Below are 22,233 nucleotides of genomic sequence, written 5' to 3' on the forward strand. Positions count from 1 at the left end.
TCCAATAAAGATCTATTAAAGAAAACAACAATATGATGATGCTAGAGGAAAACATCCACGTCAGATAAAGAAAAACTGGGTGAAGGAATGACTAAGCACTCATTTTATTTGCAAAGCTAATAAATGACCTTTTCTCCTAGAAAATGCATCCCAACTTTCCAGCACTGCCATGGAGAAGACTCAGGGTCCATGCTACCAGATTTAAATTGCAGGTGGTCAGGATACTTAACGAATTGCCAATGAAAGAAATTGCTAGCTCCTTTTAAAAATAAGTGCCAAAACTGTTAGCAACACTCAGTTAAATGATTCTGGAGGTCCATAAAACTGTGCCAAAATATCTCCTTCAAAGTGAAGCACTCACGGATTTTCCTTTCACATGTGGGTAAACACTCAAGGTAAAATGACAAATTTGAATACACATGCCATCATAAAAGCCTGGCAGGTACTTACATACTCCATGCCACAGAACTGCAGACCTACTTGATAACATATCACTTTGGAATTATTCTAGACTTTAAGCTCCTAGGCAACATAGACACTTATCTGTATCCCTATCACCTAATGTCATGGTGTATATAAAGTTGAACTTAATAGATGTTCTATAAAAACAATGTCCAGTCCTTTCCACCCACTTAACATGCTACCTCGTTTAAACGGTGCTACGAACACCTGATCAGTAGGACCAAGCAGGTTTTAAATATTGTTAAGAATTTTAATGATGCATGCTCATTGTACAAGCATTTAAATTACACAGCAAAATACCAAAACAAAAATAAAAATCACTTGAAAAAAGCACTGCTAAGATGTTATTAAATATTCCTTCTGCCCACATACATATATAAAAACAATTATATATATATGGATTCACATTATTTAAGATTTTCTGTGATCAGAATTATTTTAACTTACTAATTTGTCAGAGATATTTTTCCATAAAAATAAAGTACCTTTTTTAATTGAAGTATAATTTACATACTATACTGTTAGTTATATTAGAATATAGTGATTTGATATTTCTATACATTACAAAATGATCTCCACAATAAGACTAGTTACCCTCTGACACCATACAAAGTTATTACAATTTTATTGACTATATTCCCCATGCTGTACATTTCATCCCTGTGACTCATTTTATAATTGGAAGTTTGTATCCCTTAATCTCCCTCACCTATTTCACCCACTGCCCCCCACCCCCCGCAAATCTCGCAACCAGACTGTTTATTCTCTGTATCTATGACTCTGTTTCTGTAATGTTTGCTCATTTGTTTTTTTCTTAGATTCTACATATAAGTGAAATCATATGGTATTTGTTTTTCCCTGACATATTTCACTTAGCATAATACCCTCTAGGTCCATCCATCTCATCACAAATGACAAGATTTCATTTTTATGGCTAATATTCCAGCCTGTGTATGTATATGGATGTGTGCGTGTGTGTCTTCTTTATCCATTCATCTATTAATGTATGTTTCAGTTGTTTCCATGTCTTGACTATTGTAAATAATGCTGCTATGAACATCGGGGTACATGTATCTTTTTGAATTACTATTTTCGTTTTCTTCAGATATATACTCAGGAGTGGAATTGCTGGATCATATGATAGATCTATTTTTAGTTTTTTGAGGAACTTCCATACTGTTTTCCATAGTGGCTGCACCAATTTATATTCCCACCAACAGTGCACAAGGGTTCCCTTATCTCCACATCCTGGCCAATACTTGTTATCTGTTGCCTTTTTGATGATAGCCATTCTGACAGGTGTAAGATTTTGTGGGTTTTGATTTGCATTTTCCTAATAATTAGTGATGTTGAGCATCTTTTCATGTTTCTCTTGGCCATCTGTATGTCTTTTTTGGAAAAATATCTATTCAGATCTGTCCTTTTTTTTTTTTTTGCGGTACGCGGGGCTCTCACTGTTGTGGCCTCTCCCGTTGCAGAGCACAGGCTCCGGACGCGCAGGCTCAGCGGCCATAGCTCACAGGCCCAGCCGCTCCACGGCATGTGGGATCTTCCCAGACCGGGGCACAATCCCGTGTCCCCTGCATCGGCAGGCGGACTCTCAACCACTGCGCCACCAGGGAAGCCCTGTCCATTTTTTAATAGAGTTTTTTTTTATGTTGAGTTGTATGAGTTCTTTGTATATTTTAGATATTAACCCCGTTATTGGATATATCATTTGCAAACATCTTCTCCCATTCAGTAGTCTGCCTTTTCATTTTGTTAATAGTTTCCTTCACAGAGAAAAGCTTTTTAGTTTGATATAGTCCCATTTGTTTATTGTTGCTTTTGTTTCCCTTGCCCGAGGAGACAGATCCAAAAAAATATTGGTAAGACCAGTGTCATAGAGTGTACTGCCTATGTTTTCTTCTAGGAGTTTTATGGTTTCAGGTCTCATATTTAAGTCTTTAACCCATTTTGAGTTTATTTTTGTACATGGTATGAGAAAAAAAGTTTAGTTTGATTCTTCTGCATGTAGCTGTCCAGTTTTCCCAACATTGTTTTTTGAAGAGGCTGTCTTTTCCACATTATATACCCTTGCCTCCTCTGTCATAGATTAAGTGACCATATAAGTGTAGATTCATTTCCGGGCTCTCTGTTCAGAAGAACTTTATCATTATTAATGGCTACCAAGTATTCCATTGTAGACATGTACCATTATTTAGTGACAAGTCTCCTACTAATGGATACTTAGGTTATTTCTAGTTTTTTCTTATCAAACACAAACCTGCCATGGGTATCTCTGTGCGTGCATCTTTCAGTGGCTGTACAATTGCCTTCTCTAGACAAATTCTAGAAGTTGAATTGCTCAACCAAAGTGTATGCACATCTTACATAGTTATGTATGCTGCTACACTGCCCTCCAGAAAGGTTATAATAACATAGACCCAGCCAACCATAGCCTTCCAGAGGTCTTCACTCTGCCAACACCATCATGTTGTTGAAACACACTGCCAATGTGTTTCTACTTGCATGTTAGAGATATTAACAATAAACATGCTCTAAATATTTTTCAGTTAGTCACATCTTTAAGTCTTGTGATTTTTGTCACGTGTAAGCTTTTATTATACAATAAAAGAGCAATTTTTAAACAATTTCTGATTTTCATGACACATATGGAAAGATTCTATCACTCCAAACTTTTTAAAATCAGTATTTTCTGCTAGTACCATTATTCTTAACCTTTCTGTGATGAGAACCCTGTTTGAGAATCTTATGAAAACAGACCCACCCAGAAAAAAATGCCCTTAAATGTAAACATTTTGCAGACAATTCCACACAGTTCAAGACTTCATTAACCAGATGTGTGATCTTGCACAAATCATATTTTCTATATTTCTCTGCAAACTAATACAGAATGATAAAATGTTTCTATCATAGGACTACCTGTACAGGCCCAAAGCAGAATACCCACTCTATCTATAGGTTAAGAGGGCCCCTTTCTAACATCTTCCTTCCAAGGACTCCATCCCCACTGCCTTGCTCTTCCTCCCATGCATACTACGTGAAAAATTTGTGCGTAGATACATGAAGTTCTCTTAGTTTTTGCCAGTTGGCATCTCTAGCCAAGCCCTCTATGTAACAAGGTTTGAAGAGTTAGGAAAAATTGGCAAAAAGATCCCTTTCCGGTCTCTACTCTTGAGGCTCATCTCAGAGAACCCCTGAAGTTTACTCTGAAATTTTAAAATTTTTATTAAAGGTCTTACTTTTCATCACGTATCTTTTGGCCACTCCCAATTCCTATAATTCCTGAGTCCTTAATTTTTACCACCCTGTAGGACAAAGTTTAAAATCTCCTAGTGAGTTAGGGGAAATTAAATAAGACTTAAAACTTATGAAGGGGTTTCCCTGGTGGTACAGTGGTTGGGCATCTGCCCGCTAGTGCAGGGGACACGGGTTCGAGCCCTGGTCTGGGAGGATCCCACATGCCGCAGAGCAACTGAGCCCGTGAGCCACAACTACTGAGCCTGCGCGTCTGGAGCCTGTGCTCCGCAACAAAAGAGGCCGCAACAGTAAGAGGCCCGTGCAACGCGATGAAGACTGGCCCCCACTTGCCACAACTAGAGAGGGCCCTCACACAGAAACGAAGACCCAACACAGGAAAAATAAATAAATAAATTACTAAACTCCTACCCCCAACATCTAAAAAACAAAACTTATGAAGAACATAAACTATCACAGGATTGAGAGAAGGTTAATAGAAGGCAAGCCAATAACTACTCCAGAAGGAGGGAAGGTACTAAAGCATTGCACATTGCTTCACAGGTGGCAAGGAAGGAAAAAATATATAAGGTTTTCTCATCAAAATGTAAACTAGTCATGTAATAGCTAAGAGGTGTGTAAACAATGAAATTCAGAAGATCAAAGTACTTTAACGATGAGAGTTTTCACAGCATTCTCACGAAATTCAGGGGAATACACCCAGGGCAGGGTAGAAATCTGGGTTACAGGCCAAGCTCTGCTACACAGGAGCTACTGACTGGCCTTGGGCAAGTCACTTCCCTTCTCTGGGTTGATAATCCCCAGTTTAAACCTTACATTCTCACAAAAGCCTCCTTGGACCCTAAGATAGCTCCCCGTGGTGGGCTTCTGTAGCTCCCAGTACTTACAGCTTTCAGACTTTATTATTTGTTCATTGTCTATCTTCCCCACTTGATAGTAAGCTCCATGTCTATATTCACCTCAGATCCCTTGCTCCTTATGCAATGCCTGGTACGAAATAGAGGGAAGGAGGGAGGGATGAATGAAGAAATAACTGAATCAATAAATTGATCATAAAAAGAGGTGGACCAGCTGACCCCTAAGGTGTGTTTAGAAGCTAATGTATTAAAGGCATTTCTTCCTGTTGAACTCTATAAATGCTTGGGTTTAATTAGGTTAAAACACTTATGGATCACCTAATTTGAATGGAGTCTTACGCTTGATCTATAGGGAGAAAAAGGGTAGCCAAGGATAAAAGAGAATTAGGTCTTGTCCCTGCCCTTCAAAGAAATGAGTCTGGCTAGGGAAAAAAAAACTGCATTAAACAACTAGGACAAAGGAATAGGACGACTTTAATGAAAGCAAAAGTAACAGAGTAAGTGACATGATTAAGGGAGCTGGGATGACTCTCAATTATTAAAGTACACTACACAGAGGTGAAAGGACACCCCCTAACCACACAGCCAATTTAAGTGAGACCTGATGAAAAAGAACTCGGGTCCTTCCATCTCCTGGTAGTTAAGGAAGCTCCTTAAGTAAAAAGTGAGGCTCATGTTCCTGAGATTGCAGGCTCTTCGCAGGGTTACAAGAGAGGAAAAGGTAAGATTCAGCTCAACAGATAGTCAGATATGGCCAAACCAACCCAACTGCAGACAGCTTTGGAGGCATGCAGAGTTTGACCCACCTGGAAGAATAAATGCTACTCCAGGGAGAACCAAGCAAGTGGTGGTCATTGAAGAAACAGATAAAAATGGTAATTAAGTGAAGGTAAGGGAATGAGTAAGATAGGCTACAAACTATTAATGCAATGAAACCCCCATATTCTGAGGCCCTGCCATGTGCCTCCTACAGGGTAGGCCATGCAAAGAATGCAAGAGAAGTTCATGGCAGGGTCCACACCTGTGGAGACTCAGTATCTAACTGTGGAGACAAATATGTAATTGAGGGGAAAAAAATTCCAATAAGTAACAAAGTCTGCTAGCTCAAAAATGTGGCCTTAAACTGTGATGCCCAAAGAAGCAGGTAAGCAGGGAGGCCTGGTGCTGAACTGGGAAATAGGGCTTTGCCCTTGGCACTTCTGGGTCTCTTCTTGTTGGGCCTCTCACCCCTCAGGAGCATCCCTCTCCCATCTTTTTCACCCTGGGAAGAAGGATTGTAGGCACAAGGGATTAGCCACAACATTTAGTGGCCTGCCCAGCAGCAAAACTTTTAAAAGAGAGGGAGGGAACCCCAGACAGACAGGATGTGGCGGAGAGAGCACATCTGACAGCAGCGATTTGAGGGCCAAGCAGGGTGTGATGTGAAGTAAAGTAAGATGCAAGTTCTTTTTCCTTCCTCAGGAACAAACCCACAGAGGGGCTATCAATCGTTCTGAGGCAGGTCTGACCCCATCTTCTCTTCTTCCTAAATTCTGAGGGAACAGGGGAGAGCTTCCAGCAGGAGAAAAGTTCTCAGCCCACAGGGCAGGAAATTGAGAGGGTTATTTAAAATTGAAGAAGGAGTAGGATGCCCCACCTAACACAAGTCACAAAGTGGCTACATATCAGCTGCTGTACCTCTCCTTCCCGTTGCTGTTCTCTTCCTGGTGCCCGTAATATAAAAAACGCAAAATCAACAGTTTAAAAAAATCCAACTTGATCAGAGGCTGTATATTTCTTGCCTCCTCCAACTAAGAATAACTCTGTGAGGAAGGATACATGGCTGAGCTCTGGTGTCTCCCCTTCGAAAGGATTAACAAGCAACTTTGTGCAACCCAGTGTCCCAGTTTATTGTTAGCACCCTCCCTTTTTTTCCACCCTAAAACACACTCACACACAGGCACTCCCTCCATCAGTGCTCATGGAGAGAAGTGGTTGGGAGGCTCCTGTTGCCTGCCTATAAAATCTCTCCATTCAAAGAAGTTACACTAGGGCTTCCCTGGTGGTTCAGTGGTTGAGAGTCCGCCTGCCGATGCAGGGGACGCGGGTTTGTGCCCTGGTCCGGGGGGATCCCGCGTGCCGCGGAGCGGCTGGGCCCGTGGGCCATGGCCGCTGAGCCTGCGCATCTGGAGCCTGTGCTCTGCAGTGGGAGAGGCCACAGCAGTGAGAAGCCCACGTACCGCAAAAAAAAAAAAAAAAGAAGTTACACTAGATAATCTTTCTGATTACTAGCCCAGAAAAACCCCAAACAAACAAAAAAAACTCTATCATAACTCTTCTCCAAAAAAAAAGGATCTGGAAAGAACAATTCAGTTGTCCCTAGGTATCTGCGGGGATACCAAAAGTCACAGACCCTCCAGTCCCTTGTATAAAATAACAGTGTTTGCATATAACCTATGCACATCCTCTCGTATACTTTAAGTAATCTCTAGATTACCTAATACCTCTGTATTACCTAATACAATGTAAATGCTATGTAAGTTGTAAATACAATGTAAATGCTATGTAAATAGTTGCCAGTGTGCAGCAAATTCAAGTTTTGCTTTCTGGAATTTTTTTTTTTCCACAGAAAAACCCACGCAGTTGTACTTATGCCTCTCATCAATAAACTCAAGCAAATATTTCCTCTCATATGGCTCATGTAGCTTAATATCAAAAAAACAAACAACCCAACGGAAAAATGGGCAGAAGATCTAGACATTTCTCCAAAGAAGACAGACAGATGGCCAAAAAGTACATGAAAAGATGCTCAACATTACTAATTATTAGAGAAATGCACATCAAAATTGCAATGAGGTATCACCTCACACTGGTCAGAATGGCCATCATCAAAATATATACAAACAATAAATGCTGAGAGGGTGTGGAGAAAAGGGAACCCTCCTACACTGGTTGGGAATATAAATTGGTACAGCCACTATGGAGAACAGCATGGAGGTTCCTTAAGAAACTAAAACTAGAGCTAACATATGACCCAGCAGTCCCACCCCTGGGCGTATATCTGGAGAAAAACATGGTTCAAAAGGATACACGCACCCCAATGTTCATTGCAGAGCTGTTTACAATAGCCAAGACATGGAGGCAACCTAAATGTCCATCAACAGAGGAATGGATAAAGAAGATGTGGTACATATATACAATGGAATATTACACAGCCATTAAAAAGAATGAAAAATGCCATTTGCAGCAACATGGATGGACCTGGAGATTACCATACTAAGTGAAGTCAGTCAGACAGAGAAAGGCAAAAATCATATGATATCACTTATATGCGGGATCTAAAAAAAATGATACCAATGAACTTATTTACAAAATAGAAACAGGCTCACAGATCTCAAAATCAAATTTATGGTTACCAAAATGGAAATGTGGGGGGGAGTGATAAATTAGGAGATTGGGATTAACATATACACACTACTATATATAAAATTGATAACTAACAAGGACCTACTGTATAGCACAGGAAACTCTACTCAATATTCTGCAATAACCTATATGGGAAAAGAATCTGAAAAGAATGGATATGTATATGTATAACTGAATCACTCTGTTGTATACCTGAAACTAACACATTGTAAATCAACTATACTCCAATACAAAATTTTTAAAAAACAAGCAAGAAAAGAGACAAAATTAATGCAATGAGACCCACACATATATATGAAATTGCAGCCCATGCTAAAAACTAAAAAAAAAAAAAAAAAAAAAACCAGAAAAGCAATATTTAAGTTACTCTCACCTTGAGTAGAAAAAAATTTTAAAGCCTTATTTTGTGCATGAAACAATAAGGAAAATGGAGAAAAAAGAGGAAGAAAGAGTGAGAAGGGCCAGAAGGAGTTAGGTTTTAAAAACTACAATTTATAAGCCTAACATATGGCTTAAAATCATTTGAGCAAGAGGTGTAAAACCATAATTTAAATAGAGTGAACAAAAGAAACACAGATATGCTTTCAGCTCTACAGTGAGAAGGGCAGACAGCAACACCATTGTTTGAGAACACTGGCAGGTTTATTCATGTCAAACGTGCTGTAACTGAGAATCAATATGGGACAGTCTGCTTAAATGAACTCCAAGGGTTTGTACAAGCAATCCTGTTAATGTCATGTTGCATTTTATTAAATGATGTTTGGAATAAGAAGCCTGTTGGTTGGGCCCTGGAAAAGTTTGTTTTAAAGAGGTATACCTTATGATGACAGTTGTAATCATAGCATTTGATCTTCATGATAAATCTCACTATACGTGAGAGGAAACAACTGTGAAGACAATGAATCAGCGCTCAGCGTTATATTATATGGAGTGACCCTGAAACTACCTTCAATTTCTGATGTGGGCAGATAAACCAGGACATTATGAGGGTCCAGGATAATTTTCACCATCACAGGTGGAAGGAGGACAGTATCTTCTTTTTTCCCTAAGAACCAAGTTCATTCGATCTTTTTTTTCATTTTTATTTATTTTTATTGACATATAGTTGATTTACAATGTTTCAGGTGTTCAGCAAAATGATTCAGTTACACATACATATATATTATTTTTTAGATTATTCTCCATTATAGGTTATTACAAGATATTGAACATAGCTCCCTGTGCTACACAGTAAATCCTTGTTGTTTAACTATTTCATATATTGTAGTGTGTATGTTAATCCCAATCTCCTAATTTATCCCTCCCCCCTCCCCATTTTCTCTTTGGTAACCATAAGTTTGTTTTCTATGTCTGTGAGTCTATTTCTGTTTTGTAAATTGGTTCATTTGTATCATTTTTTTAGATTCCACATATAAGTGATATCGTATGATATTTGTCTTTTCTGACTTACTTCATTCAGTATGACAATCTCTAGGTCCATCCACGTTGCTGCAAATGGCATTATTTCATTCTTTTTCATGGCTGAGTAATATTCCATTGTACATATATACTGCATCTTCTTTATCCATTCATTAGTCGATGGACTTTTAGACTGCTTCCGTGCCTTGGCTATTGTAAATAGTGCTGCTATGAACATTGAGGTGCATGTAACTTTTGAATTAGAGTTTTCATCTTTTCTGGATATATGCCTAGGAGTAAGATTGCTGGATCATATGGTAACTCTATTTTTAGTTTAAGGAGGCTCCATGCTGCTTTACATAGTGGCTGCACCAATTTACATTCCCACCAACAGTGTACAAAAGTCCCCTTTCTCCATACTCTAGGAGAGTATATCTTTAGGTACTTACTGATAGAGTTGTGGGGCTGGGGTCTTATCTAAGAAACATGTGGTTAGAGAAGGTGTGGCAGTGACAGGCAGAGGATGGCTAATCAAGAAATGTGATTCAGATCAGCTGGGCAATTCTGATGTTCAGTAACTTCATCAGCAAGCACACATGATGAGCTTACACACAGAGCTCTGTGCTGGGCAGGAAGAAAAGAGGACACGGGCAAGGGAGTAACCCAGGTACCATGCTCACAAGCAGCCTATAAGGGTGTTATTATGAATCTCATCCTATAAATAAGAAAATTGAGGCTGAGAGATATTAAATATTTTGCCCAAAGTCACCTTTCTAAAATCTGATAGAGACCAGATGGAAATGCAGATCTGGCTAACAGGTTAAAGGTCTTTCAATGCTACCAAACCAAATGGCCACTGAAAAGAAAGGGCATTCTATGCTGAGAGTAGACAATGGGACCAAAGACCAGTCTGAGTAAGGAGCAGTTTGTGCATAGAAAGAGTACAAAGTCAGAAAGTAAGTTGGAGTCAGACTGTGGACTGCCTTTATGTCTAGTTAAGAAGCACACTGTCCTGCAGGCTGCTGGGAATCACAGAACTTTGAAAATCAAAAAAGATGTAAGAAAGGGAGCAAAGAGACCAAAGGATCTACACCAGGTAACAGGGTTAGTGAGAGGAGGGAAAAGATGGAAAGGCATTTAGAGAAACACCAGAAGGAACAAGAAGTTAAAGTCCAGTACCATATTGACATGGGATTTGGGGCTCTCAAAGTAAAAGACACTAATTGGGGGTTACTACTAATGTCCTACTATTTAATGTTTGGCAAATATTTTACTAATGCCAATAATTAAGAATTTCAGAGGTGATCTAGTAAGTGTTCTTTCCAATAGAAAGGGGACAGCAGGCTCAGCGGCCATGGCTCACGGGCCCAGCCACTCCACAGTATGTGGGATCCTCCTGGACCGGGGCACGAAACTGCGTCCCCTGCATCAGCAGGCGGACTCTCAACTACTGCGCCACCAGGGAAGCCCAAAAGGGGATAGCTTTGACAGCTAAGGGAAGCATGCACCTGGTCTGCCTCTTCCTCATGCAGGAAACTTCTTTTAAGGGGGACGTGCTGATAAGAAGTCATGTTTGAAGATATTATTGGGTTGGCCAAAAGGTTCCTTTGGTTTTTAAGTACAAATAAAAGACACATTTTTCATTTTCACCAAGAACTTTATTGAACAACATATTCACCCTTTTGTTCCACTGCCTTCTGTCATTTTTCAGGCAACTTCATAATTCCATCTTCCCAAAACTTTTTATCTTTTTGAGCAAAGAACTGTTCCAGGTGCCTTTTATAGTCTTCCAGGGAATTGGAAGTTTTTCCATTAAGAGAATTTTGTAAAGACCGAAGTAAACGGACATCCAAATGTGCAATGTCTGGTGAATACAGCAGATGAATCAGAACTTCCCAGCCAAGCTGTAACAGTTTTTGCCTGGTCATTAAAGAAACACACAGTCTTGCGTTATCCTGATGGAAGATTATGTGTTTTCTGTTGACTAAGTCTGGACGCTTTTCGTCGAGTGCTGCTTTCAGTTGGTCTAATTGGGAGCAGTATTTGCTGGAATTAATTGCTTGGTTTTTCCGGAAGGAGCTCATAATAGAGGACTCTCTTCCAATCCCACCATATACACAACATCACCTTCTTTGGATGAAGACAGGCCTTTGGTGTGGTTGGTGGTGGTTCATTTCACTTGCCCCATGATCTCTTCTGTTCCACATTATTGTACCGTATCCACTTTTTCATTGCCCAACACAATTTGTTTTAAAAACGGAACATTTTTGTTAAGTTTAAATAGAGAATTGCATGCTGAAATACGGTCAAGAAGGTTTTTTTCACTTAACTTATGTGGAACCTAAACATCAAAGCGGTGAACATAATAAAGCTGGTGCAAATGATTATCCACGCTTGACTTGGATATTTTGAGTATGTCGGTGATCTCCAGCATGGTATAAGGTTGATTGTTCTCAATGAATGTCTCGATTTGATCACTATCAACTTCAACTGGTCTACCTGACCGTGGAGCATCGTCCAGCGAGAAATCTCCAGCACGAAACTTTGCAAACTACTTTTGACATGTTCGATCAGTCACAGCACCTTCTCCATACACTGCACAAATCCTTTTCTGCATTTCAGTTTTGTTTTTAACCTTTCTTGAAATAACAAAGCATAATATGCCGAAAATGTTGCTTTTTTCTTCCATCTTCAGTATTAAAATGGCTACACAAAAATTCACCAATTTTGATGTTTTTTTTTTTAAATGCACACTGATATGACAGCTGTCACAATACGATCTAACAAAACTGTTTCAATGACGTTGAAGACAACTAAATGCCACTAGAGCCATCTTGCAGAAAAAACCAAACGAACCTTTTGGCCAACCCAATACTCTAGCCACAGCTTTGTTTCTTGGAAAGTTGAAGGTCAAGATTCAATGATGGGCTCAGGAGGGAAAAAGCCTGAGTAGGATCTATCACCTCTTCCTGTGGCTCATGGGAAGGACAGGACAGTTCACTAAAGCTGGAGGTTTCAGCCCGCCCCTCAAGCATCTGTGGCCTCAGTCCTTGCCTCCCGAGCACATTTATCCCCCAACAACCTCACAGGGAGTGGACTACAGCAGGACAAAATCCCAGAATTCAGGATCTGGGGCTCTCAGCCATCTTTCAGAATCTCTTTACACCCTAGAGAGAGCAGATGCCTTTACTGTTGCTACAGAATCTTCATGCAGGGGTTGCAAATTAATTCCTGATTCTATGAGAAAAAACATAATGTTGTTTTATTTTTGTAAAAAATAAATTAGATATGCACAAATTTGACTTACAGTATAAACTAAAGATAAAGTAAGGTTAGCACTTGTTTAAAATTAAAACTGAAGATTTTAATCTGGATATATGTGGTTATCTGTATACAAATCTTCCTGCTCAGAAGAAACACGAATATATACATTAAAACTAATATGATACAATACTCTATTTTTCCCTTCTCATTAAAAAAATTCAATAGAGGGGATAGGGATCTTCACAGAGTAAGAAGAGAAACTGAAGCAAAAGATTCATCTCTGCTCCTTTCCCCTTAGTAGGCAGCAGCTGGGTGAGAAAGCTGATCCCGATCATCCTTCAATAACAGAGTACATTCTTTCCTCAACCAGCAGTTGCAGAAGCCCCACTGCACTTCTCTTCTGCCTCTTTCAAAAGAAGCTGCATCTAAGGAAATACTGACTCTCTGTATGTGGCACCCCCATGCTGCAGCTACTTGAGAAGAGTAAGAGCCTTCAGTGGATTCAGTGAGCCAATGTGCTCACTGTTTGTGCTACCACAGGGCACACCCTTCACAGCTGTGCAGGCCCATGGAGCTGGAACCATCATTCTTACCCTGTCAGAGAATCATAAATAGGGACAGAGCCTTCTGCAATATGAGAATGCACTCCTTGTAAAGTCATATTCAATCACTGGTTCAACTCTCCAAGATTAGGGGTAAATGAACAACACACACTACAACACAAAACATTTTAAAGTCTGCTTTGTAAGGCAGTAATCCCCAAAATGACAACATCTATATGGAATTTATCTTTGGAGTAATAAGCCAAGTTATTTTCCTTTGTCAGAACTGGAATCTTACAAACCCAGCTATTGAACAACACTTGTCAGAGACGTCAAAACGTCTTTCAACATTCAGACAGCCACCTAGCCATTATTCCTGTGGGATACATGGGTGGTTGAGGGAATAACATTTAACAGATGCAAAAAATAAGATATCCATATGGAAAATACAACTCCTCATTTCCCAACCATCTAGCCCAGCAATTTCCCTACCATTCTGCACTGGGATGCAGTCAGTCTCCTCAAAAAAAAAAAAAAAAAAAAAAGGGATACAGGCTTTTTCACAATTGCTACTGAACGTGTAGGCTTTGAAAGTAATCTTCCAATTCTTTACTATACACATGACCCATGATCACTGTTTATATTGATTCCAAGAGTTAAGAATTCAGGGTCCTTATACCAGAGAGGTCTCATGTTCTATCAGTCTACCCCACCATTGCTCCCTTCCAGAGAAACCACAGTCCTTGTTGAGGCAAGAAGACCTAGGCCACAGCTGTGTGGACCAAGAGACTGTAGAACCCTAAGACTGCCTGGTAGAAGAGCTTTGACCAGGGGGATGATAGTTACTACAGAATTATCATATTCCTTTCCTTCTTGGTCCGTACAGACCATCAGTTAGGTTGTGGCGACAGGAAGACATGAGCAGAGAAGCCAAAACGGAAATGCTGAGCCATGTTAATGGTTGAGAAGTAGAATGTGGACTGATCAAGTACTGTTAGTGCAGATACATGCTGGAGTTGCAACAGATCAGGGGACAATCTTCCTGGTCCTGAGTGAGGTCCTGTCTCCATGAGGTCTGGCCAGACTATGGCTCTTTCTCATCCTGAAAGGCCTCTGGGATTCCTCCCAACTTGCCACATGTCTGACATTTGTTTTATTTTCTCATGCATCCTTACTTAAGCCTTCCATTTCTTAAGGCAACTTGAATGAGTTTCTGTTCTTGTAATCAAAGACATTTATAGGGGCACCACAGCAAGATATCTGAAAGTGTTCCTTTTCTCTTTACTAACGATAAAACAATCTCAGATCTCCCATCTGACAGTCTACACATAACCTCACAAATTTAGGGCTACTTTGCCAGTTTTTGTAATCACAGAGAAAGAAAAGAAATGGCTGGCAAAGCCCCTTTCCCCTGGATTGTCTTTAAATTGCCCATGCTGCATTTTTTCTCCCAGTCCATCCCTGCCACATGTAGACCACTATTTACTTTCAGTAGATCTAGAAGGTTCAGCCACAGTAAGTCTAGAATAAAAACCCAGCATCCTATGGGAGCCTTAGTAGTCTCTCCATCCTCTGTGGCACTGACAGAATCCCCCCTGTGACTTCTTGGTTGATTTCAAGGTTCAGGGACCAAGTTTTCCACGAGCAAAACCTGATTCTCCTGGTCCCTAAAAAATAAGATTGGCTCCCAAAGCAGTTCCAGCACTGGGAAAAGGTCAGGTCATATCAGAAATTAATGAGCCAGCCCCTCGGAGCACTGCCCCTTCTGCAACTCTAATTACTCCTCCCTCCTAACAAAAGACCCCACTTAACTCTCTAGCAACCAGTGATTCTCAATCACAGGCAGTATTTGGAAATGTGAGGGGCCATGCTGGTTGAGTCAGTGACTTGGTTAGAGTAATACAGGTATTTAGTAACCAGGGATGCTAAATGTCCTATAATGGACAGCAAAGTTCCACACGATGATGAATCACTGTATCAAAATGTTAACAGCACCTCCCTTGAGAAACACTGAGACCCCTCCAACATTCCGAGCAGACCAAAGCAGGAAAGAAAGGCAAAGTGAAGAGAGGAGGGCAGTAAGAGGACCAGCACCGCACCATCAGAAGTGAAGCAGTCGAGTGAAGACTGTCTGGAGATCACCTCGCCCCCGCCACCTCCTTCCCCTCGCCCTCCAGGAACACTACTCACAGCACACAACTCCTTGTTCTCAGTCCCGCTACCACGCAAAACAGTCTTGGGCTCAGATTTAAATTACATCTTTTAAAATGTGTGTCTTTATTTCCACATCTTTTCCTTTGTTCTAATTATGGTAGTTTCTGAGCAACTAATGTTGGTGCTAGTAATAGATAATATATCACCTGAAAATTCTTCCATGTTGCTAAAGGGCTTAATTACTAAATTTGTACTATAATATGTCTGTTGGAAAATCTAGAGACTAATTCTTTAGGGGATAACTCCTCAGAGATTAAACTTGAGAGATTAAATTTGTGAATTAATACCTTCTTATGAAACACTTTTTTGAGCCACACTGGGGCTTGGAAGAAGGGAAGGTGAAGACTCTCTCGCCACCTCTCCCAGACTCTTTGTTATGCTCTAGGCAGTATCAAAAGAGACATCCTGCACAAACTAGCTTCACCACCAAGGATCAGGGCATGGAGAGACCAGATGGAAAGAGACAGCTCAGCAGCCTTGGATTAAAGCACAAATATTTCTGAGGCAGTGCGCTCAGTTATGTCAGAGAGACAGGCCCATGGCGCTTTCTGTAACAGACAGATGCTGCAGCAAGGTAAAAATTTCAGCAAGAGCCACTCACAGATTGAAAAGTGCCCAAGGATGGAAAAGTCCAAAATGCAATCCTGTTTTAAATGAGGTGAGGTCTTGCTATAACAAGCGCACATGCTGTCACTACAAGTGTGCATTTCTGACAAATAGACTGCTTCACAGACTGAAGCAGTGCTATCCAACAGAATTCCCTCTGATGATGGCAATGTTCTCTGTCCGCACTGTGCCTGTGTCAATATAGTAGTGTTTGTTGTAAATTTTGTGAGTGTATCTAATAATTGCAGGGACCAGAAACACAGTAAGGCTGAACACAAATCTGCCAGGACAGTTTACATCTAATCCCTGCACTTGCCCTTCCTTAGAGTTAAACTGAGGCTTTCTAGTAAAATAACGTGATTGCTTCAGGCCTAAGTCAGGGTGATGGCCTTTTTCACCATTCCAACACAGAGTTCTAGAAGATTATCAGAACACCTGTGATATTAAAACATTTTACGTATCACTCAAAGAGCATGGGTTGAAGATAAACCCTTTTCCATAATTCCAAAGGAGAGAAGAAACATAAATGTAAAAGTTCTAGGATAAAAACAGATTTCTCCAAACATTCTCTGGTCTTTGTTGTATTACCTGCAAAATCTGTTCTAGGATCAGTAGTCATTTGGGAGGATATTTTTCTTTGCGGGGGTTACTTCTTTATGTCCTCTGATCTGATTATACATGAGTCACTTTAGCATTAAGAGATTACCACAACCCCCCAACCCCCGGTCAAAAGCAATTTCCTTAACTGCTCTTCTGAACAGCCTCCTTCTCCTTCCTCCACTCTCCCATTTTTTAACTTTCCAAAAAAAAGCCTTTATTCACGAGTATATTGTTGAAATGAGCTGAATATGAAGCTCTCAAGTAAAATCAGAATCCAGTACTGTTCATCATTTCCCACACCACTAACCCTTCACCCTTCAAACTCCCCTGCTCCTCAGCTACTGCCTTCACAAGGATTAAGAGTGATCCTTGAGTCCTGGAAATTTGGGGAGACAGATATTTCTTAGCATTTATAGAGCTCCCAAGTAATCACACAGAACTACGTACATCCCTTCTTTAGGCTACTGAGTTATAAATGCTGTCTCCATTTTGCAGGTAGGGAAACTGGAGCAAAATGAGGCTAAATGATTAAAATACAGTCCCAGAGAAACTCAGAGCAAGATTAAGTCACTGTACGCCTCCAGCAGTGGTTCTCAACCAGGGGCAGTTTTCCCCCCCGGGGACATTTGGCAGTGTCTGGAGACATTTTTGATTGTCACGATTGCGGTGGGGTGGAGTGGGGGAACTACCGGCATCTAGTGGGTAGAGGCCAAGGATGCTGCTGAACATGCTACAATGCACAGGACAGCCCACAACAAAGAATCGCCAGGCTCAGCATGTCAGTGGTGCCGAGGATGAGAACCCCTGATCCTCTGGCATCCCCAGCACTACTTTCTTTGGCCCCCTAGTCAATAAAGAATGGCTCCCTCTGTAATTTGATCCTTGTACAACATTTACACAAGAAACATGCCAGTTCAGTGTTATTTCTGGCATGCTATACATTTTAGTTACTTTTAAAATGGAAAATATATGGGAGCCACAGAGGAAACTGAGGAAAGCTGGCAAAGTCTGGCTCCTTTCCTCTAATGAGAAAGCTTAGCAAATACCAGGTCCTTTCCTTAGTGACCCCCAGGCACTGAGCTGGGGTCTGTGTCTGGCCACTCACCTGGACTCTTCAGTTGTTGATGTGCTTTGCAGCTGCCTTTTCTCTGCTTTGCTTATCTCTAAGCATGTGCATCACTCCAGAGCAGTAATGATGTATGCTTATAGGAATCTCCAGAGGTCTACAGCTGCTAATTGTCTATTTTGTTCAGTAAATTGTACTCATTACTGAGCCATGTAAGGCACAGAAGGACATCAGCCTTTCTGGGTGCCCTCTGTCTGAGCCTGGGTAATGGGACGTTATCAGCAAGGGCGCAACAGTATTGAAAAAAGGTGCTTAAAAACAACCCTCCATCCAGTTTTTCAGCTGATTACTTTTATTTTTGTTATATAACTTCCTGTCCCCCTCTTTCGTAACCATCCTTAGCTCTGCTTAGATTTGTATTAACTATAATTTTCTCTTCAGTAAGTCTGATTTTCGTTTAAGCTCTAGAAGCCAGAGAGTTCAGAAAGGATTGGATGTCCTTTCCACCCCTCCCTCCCAGACTTCCACTGGTCTCTGAGAAGGGCACACCGAGCAGTGAACTTCTCCTTTTGATCTCAAAAATCTTCAGGACAAATGAAAATCCAAAGCCAGCTTTGGTTATAATGCTCCCAGTGCCTACATCCGTTGCACTAGGGACTGCAAACAGATGAGGAGGGAATGGACATGTGACTTCCAGTGACACTGGATAAAATAAAATGGAATGGGCAGAACCACGTGCTTTGCTACTGCTATTATCCACCAAACTGGGAATCATCAACTCTCTGGTAAGCTGTTTCCGCCCCCCATCCTGAAAAGAAAAGTGATTAATGCAGGAAAAGTTAAGCAAAGTAATCCATGGAGGGGGAGGATGCTGAGAGAGGGGAATTTGAGCCAGCAGAGCTAACAATATGATATGGCTACAGGAAAGCGGCACTCAGGCCTAGTTCCCTCCTCTACAGTGTATCTCAGGAAGGCCCAGCAACACCCTCACCACCCACATAAATCAAATCCTACACAAACTCACTAAAAATTCTTGTGCTGAGATATTCTCATGCAGAGATTCCATCCCATCACCCTGACAATGGTTTTAGCTTTGTAAGTACTGATCTTAATGGTGTTTATCAGCTGAATCACTAAAGGCTTTGGGAACCTTTCACAAACAGGGCACCCCACTGCACTGACTCCAAGAGGCTGTTAATACAAGAGTAAAACCAGAGCAACAATGGCAACAATGCCTTTGACTTACCCTGGAGTAGAGGGTGTGAGAGCCTTCAAAGGCACTTACATCCTTGCGACCCATCAGCTCTGCTGCCTTTCACCACTCACTTCTGCATGGTGGACCACAACCGATCAATCACCAGCTACCAAAGACGAGAAATGAATGAATGCGTTAGGCCAGAAGATCCGTAACTTCAAGTCCCAAGCTACTGCTCAAGTGAATTTGCTAGTGTAGGCTAAGTACTTACTTAACACATAGACCCAAACACATATACTACCTCTAGTTCAGTAAAAGTTTGTTTCTGGTCCCTATATACATACTGGACAAGCGAACAGTGGAGGGGCCCTCCTTGATCAGTGATCCAGGCACCCAGGCTGACAAAAGTCCTGCCATCCTTAAACACAGCTTCCAAGATCCCCCAGGGGTCCTTTCCATTCCAGCCTACGAGGAGCGTAAAACAACATAGAGGAACTCACATGGGCGTTCTCTTTTTCTGTTTTCTTCCTAGAAGTGGACCACAACCCTTTTCTGCTTGCACTCAGTTACACAGCCACACCTAAGCCCATGGGTTTCTGGGTAGCTAGTGATCAGTCTCATACAAGCCTGACTCCAGCCCAACAAAGAAGACAATGTTAGTTTTAGAGTATGGAGTTCTGGGTGAGACACTAGCACGGTGAACTTGACTTAGTTACTTAACAAAGTCACTTAACAACTCTGAGATATGGTTTCCTCATCTGTGAAATACCCTGCTTCCCTCATTGACCTGTGTGTCAACCTGCGATTCAAAATGAGACAAAACAGCACTTCTGAGACTTTAATGTACATGCATGGCACCTGGGCATCTTGATAAAATGCAGATTGCAAACTCCCAGATGATACCAATGCTGCTGTTCTCTGACCACACCTTAACTAGAAAAGAGATTTTTTAAATTAGAGAATATTTTTGTATACCGCAAAGTGATTTGCAGTTACAAAGAATTATTATCTTGGCACCGACTTTGATTATACATGAATTCCCAACTAGCCAGCATTTTCAGGATAGGTTTAATCTGGGTACCAAGTAAAATTTCATAGAGTCACAGGATTTTGGAACTGGAAAGAATTAAAGTGGTCACTGCTCTCCCCTCTTATTTTCCAGACAAGTAAAAAACTCAGAGAAGTCAACGATGTCCCCGAAATCTCAGAACAACTTAGTGTGCTGGAATTAGAATCCAGAAATTTGACTTTTTCTTCTCTTATTACATAAATTCAATTCTTCTTTTCCTTCTGAAGAAGAAATGGTAGTTTTATTCTTCTCCTAAAGTGAGAATAAATGCTACCCTGGCCCAAATCTAAGAAGGTACCAGAAGGTAGCATTGACCAGCATGGGTCACCATCATACCAAATGTAAGTGAGGGGGTTACAGGACAGACATTGAGATTTCCAAGCAGACGTTCTTCAGAACATAGTGATTTCCATCAAAGTTATATCTCATGTGTCCAAAATGTGACTTGAACACAAATTAACTTCTGTATACCTTCTGGCAAAAACAAGAATTTTTAGTTTCCATATACACACACTGAGTCACTACTATTAGGGGACAATTAGAAAAAGAGAATTTGAGGTTGCATATAAAAAAGGAAAAGGAAATAATTAGCTGAGGAGGAGCAGTGGTTTCTGTAGTCAACCCTGGGGACAAATAAAGGAACCTCAAGATTTTTTATCCCCGACATCTAAATTATTTTGCATCTCTGAGATCATGGTGAGTCCTAAGAGTTAACAGCAGAAAGTAAAACATAGGGCCTCAGCAGTGAGAGACAGGAGTCCAAACTCCAAGTCCTAAGTCAGAAAGGCACTGACTTACCTGGAAATCAAATCAGACTGGGGAAGAAGGGAGGCTCTTAGTATGCATGTCTCCAATAAAGCCATATAAATTTGAAAGTGTTTTGGTGAAATTAGGAGGGCGTACTTACTGAGCAAGGAATGATAAATGGAAATCCATACTTGCATATCCATCATTAAGATGGGTAAAATGCTATTATCAGCATCTTCATTTAGTAATTTCAAGCATTCTAATAAAGGTAAAATGTTCTAAGAACTTCTATAGGTTTACTTCTGTACTCCACCCTCAACTCTCTTCCACCATAGTGTCTCTAGCACCTCAAAAATTCTCACATCCTGGCCATTTCCCTGAACCTATTCTAGACCCTAGAATTTTTACCCTATTTTTGTGCCATGGACCCTCCCCTCCTTTTGGCAATCTGTTGAAGCCTAAGGAGCTCCTTCTCAGAATAATCTGTTAAATGCATAGAGAAAATATATAAGATTACAAAGGAAGCCAATTATATGGAAACACTCTTCTATCCACATAGCCCTCAGAGAGTCCATGGACCCAGTTTAAAAACATCTGATTGGGGAATGACTCTTCTAGGGTGATGAAAGCCTTTTCTTACAGGAAACGTTATGCAGAAAAGTTTTAAAAATACAAGGATGTAGAGTAACAATGCTGCTAAATAACAGTCAGTGAAGAAAAGAATAAGGTGCGAAAAGAAGCCTGACCTTGAATTTCTGCCCAAACACAACACTATTCATGCTGTAGCTTTAAAACTCTACATTAAGGAATTACTCAGAATTTTTTTGGCTCCAGCCCTGTAGACACAGCATCTTCTGTGTACTGATGGCAGGTGAAGAAACACAGCACTGGAGAAGGCAAGACTGACATGAGCCCAAGCTTGGGTCCTAGTTCTCTAACTAGCTCTGTTAGCTTGGTCAAGTCACTCAGCTCTGAGGTGAAATTCCTTGCCTATAAAATGAGAAGGTTGAGCTAAACCATCCCTAGGTTTCTTACAACTCTGAATTATTAGGATTCTAAGACAATGCACAATCATTTCTCTGAGAAGAAATATTAATGAGATTTCTTTTTGCCCTACGTTCACTGCATGAAAATACCTTCTAGATGAGAATTTTTCAGAGGCTTCAGAAATACCTTATAAGACTCACCTGGCCATAGAATTTTAGACTTAGAAGGGATTTTAAGAGACATGCACCACACCTCACCAATCCCAGTGACCAGGTGAGAAAACTGAGGTTCTGAAAGGCAAATAAATGTATCTGAGGTCACATGATGAGGCAGTGCTACTGGACTGTTGTGACTACTGCCATCTAGCATCAGCAGGATTTTAGGATTTGGCACTGGTAGTAGAACCTAGCTCATGAGTTCACTTGAAGAGAGACAGAAATAAACTTCAAATAAGCTGAGCCATAGAATGGGGATGGCACGAGGAAGCAGGTGACTGGGGTAATGACTGCCAGCAGCAGTGCTCTATGCCTCCAGTAGGGTCAAAGCTCGTATGCACAGCA

General features: G+C 40.8%; 1 protein-coding gene across 2 annotated transcripts in view; it reads right to left on the bottom strand.

The window, feature by feature from the left end:
* The window catches only part of TMEM108 (transmembrane protein 108), a 373,023-nt gene that overhangs the window by 347,347 nt on the left and 3,443 nt on the right, over positions 1-22,233 (bottom strand). For both annotated transcript variants that reach the window (XM_004278917.2, XM_012536432.3), the window contains exon 2: positions 18,922-19,036. The gene's annotated coding sequence lies outside the window, so the exon portion shown is untranslated. The remainder of the gene's footprint in view (positions 1-18,921; positions 19,037-22,233) is intronic.

This window comes from Orcinus orca, chromosome 5, assembly GCF_937001465.1.
Source record: "Orcinus orca chromosome 5, mOrcOrc1.1, whole genome shotgun sequence".
In the NCBI taxonomy this organism is placed as follows: Eukaryota; Metazoa; Chordata; class Mammalia; order Artiodactyla; family Delphinidae; genus Orcinus; species Orcinus orca.